The following is a 3,147-nucleotide window of genomic DNA, read 5'->3' as shown; positions in this document are numbered from 1 at the left end:
TAATACTAAATGTTATCTTTATCACATTATTCATCATGTAATATGCTATTATAAGCATTTCATTGATAATAATTGTAGATAAAATTTAAAACATTATTATTTTGAATATTTTTATTACATGAAGGTCACTGATCAAACATTGCATTGTACACTGCGTGTAAAATTTATTGACTATTTTGTAATCATTTAATCCTAAAGTTTTAGAAACAAAACAATGTATCATAACAAATGACGTATGTCTTGTTAGCATACACTTTTCACTTTTAATTGTAGATAGATTTCGATCGTTTCGCTTCCCCCGGTCGTTGCATATAATAAATAATAATTATTGTAAACAAAAAATATTGATTTCACCGGTTCTACTCAGGTCTTACGTATTTCTTTTCGAATCATTGATTGAGGAGTAGATTTTTGACAATTCTTTATACAATAATCAAGTTTAGTGCTTAATATTGTATAAATAATTTTATTTCGATTTTTGATTTTTATAATGCCACAGAATTGCTATATCTAAAAGTAACCGTAGTAAGTAACTTCTCATGAGACGTTGTTTATAAATAATACATTTATAAGTATCACACGACGCTGATAATGGAAAGTATAAATCCGTTACAATGGAAGCGCCCTGACGGATAAATTTATACTTTTATAAACTAGGGCATTCCTGTTAACCCTGATATAAGAGTTCTTGGTAACTTAACTAATTGCAGTTAAAGACATTTGTCTCCATAAAGCTAATTGGTCAATGCCCCCACGCGACTTTGAAGATGTAACATTGAAATGATATGTTACTCTAATAATTATATGTACATTTAATAAATTCAATACAGTACTTACTATTTCAATACAATATTTACTATAATATTTATATATAATACTGTAAATGAATTTAAATATATACAAAAAAAAGGTATTCCCGTACCGGGAATCGAACCCGAGCCTCCTGGGTGAAAGCCAGGTATCCTAGCCACTAGACCATACGGGAGACGTTATAACGGTCGAAAATTGTAATCATAAACGTCTTTCAAATTAATTAATGAATATATTACTTTATTTTTACATAAACCATATATCAATGGAACATTAATTAGAAAAACATGTCTATGTTTTACTTAATTCATCAACATTACAAAGATTTTTTATAATTTAATTTATAATTCAAAATTCCAAATTATAGATTTCTAATCAAATATTCAGCAATGTAATCTATTACACGTGCTAAATGTTACTTTGCTATGTATTTAAAATAATTTTGATAGATAAAGTTTGTTAATAATTGATTTTTTACAACGCGCATGAAGCTTTGGCTTACGTATATATTGTCACGTGCGAGGAAATACTTGAGTGCTTCTTTAGAGGTTCTTTAGAGACAGACTGGGGTTGATACTGCTTAACAAATAAAGGTCCCAAAAATTGGATAAAGTTGTTGTGTTTCACGTGACTGTAATTTTCACGTTTCACTTTATTTGAAGACGATAAATATTAATATTTCTTATAATTATGATTACAAGTATACTTTCAAATAAATTTTACATACAAATTACTAAACCTCAATGTGATTGACTGATAAACTAGGGACAGCATAAACTAAAAAACATAAAACCTTGAAATAAGATGGAGACTCTTGTCTTGTAATTAAGAGTTGAGCTAAGATATTTTGATTTTAATGAGGGTGCTACACTTAATATCATCCCATCGGACCCTTTCGTCATTAGTTTTAGCACACCAAGACAAATAAATATATACATGTAAATGTATACACGTTTATGGGATTAGTTTCGCCTTGAAAACGGGCAAATTCTTCTTTCTTAACAATATGCGGGCGCAGCCGCTGCTATTAATAAATTATTACAACTTTAAAAAATACAGTTACAGGTATACCTTTGTGTGCGAATCTTGATATAAAATATCAAATATAAATTATATTTTTGAAGTAAAAAAAAACACGTAATAAAGAGAAAAATAAAATTTGTAGATACTGAATCATTTCATCTCTTCATCCATACTGTGCTCATACAAGACGTAATCCGCCTACACGGATTATTTTTTTTATTCGTTTGTTTAACTGGGTTTAATAGACTTAGTGGTAGCGCTTTGTGCAAGTCCGAATAAAAAATATCTGATATTCTACCACCAAACAACAATATTTAGCATTGCTGTGTTCCGATTTGAAAGGTGTGTGTGCCAGTGTAACTTTGGTCAAAAACATCTTAGCATGGTTGGTGGCGCATAGGCAATGTAAGGGTTTTTTGAAATTTCGAGTTTTGAGAAACTTTATTCGAGTGAGATTTATCCTGAAATTGTCCCATTTATATTTCGTAAAGATCAGATGATGAGTTTCGGAGTCAGACAACGGAACTCTTCAATAAATGCCAGCAAATCCACCGCGAAGGTTATATTATTGCTATATACTATTGAAGTCGATTAACAAGTATTTTCTTTTTAAAGTTAGAGGATATATTTAATTCTAATCAATTAATATTATTTTAAGGGACAGACAACTATTTTCAATAACATTGACATTTAAATACACATAATGTAAAGCATAAATGTGGCCTGCTCAACCCTTTTACCAAAAAATATCATAATATGAAAGTCCCATAAACCAGGGATTTTTGTCTTTTGCTTTTGAAGGTAGTTGTGTAAAATGAAACGAGATTTTCTATAAAATTTCTACTCGTTTGTTTGACATGTTACTCAAATAAATACAACTTGTACAAAATCATTTCAATGCTTAAAAAAACTATTAGAAATATTAAAAATGCTCTAGTCCTTAATTTGGCATATTTTAATATAAAAAAAGGTTTTGCAATATTTTTTGAATGTATATATAGTATATCATATACATGTATATTCTAGCTTTTTATAACTAAAATACCAAGAAAACGTGCAACCTCACCTACGACGTGAATGCATAATGATAAGCCATGAGATATACTCTATCACTAGATTATACTATCATCAGAACCAAGCGGGAGCAAAATATCAACTTAATCGTTTGATTGGATCAGGACTAAAACTCAGTTGCACATAAATAACAAAAGTGATATTAGATAAAAGCTTGTAAATTAATCAAACATGTTTACATAAGTGTAATAATTAAATTTAACGAATAGATATATTTAGAAAATTAATAAAATAAGTTTT

General features: G+C 28.8%; 1 non-coding gene across 1 annotated transcript; it reads right to left on the bottom strand.

The window, feature by feature from the left end:
* Positions 1-913: 913 nt before the first annotated feature.
* On the bottom strand, positions 914-985 carry Trnae-uuc. The gene has a single exon. It is a non-coding gene; the product is annotated as a tRNA-Glu (tRNA).
* Between the last annotated feature and the right edge of the window lie 2,162 nt (positions 986-3,147).

This window comes from Vanessa atalanta, chromosome 11, assembly GCF_905147765.1.
Source record: "Vanessa atalanta chromosome 11, ilVanAtal1.2, whole genome shotgun sequence".
Taxonomy (NCBI): domain Eukaryota; kingdom Metazoa; phylum Arthropoda; class Insecta; order Lepidoptera; family Nymphalidae; genus Vanessa; species Vanessa atalanta.
Note: the sequence above shows the minus strand (reverse complement) of the source record. Positions and strands in the feature narration are given on the sequence as shown.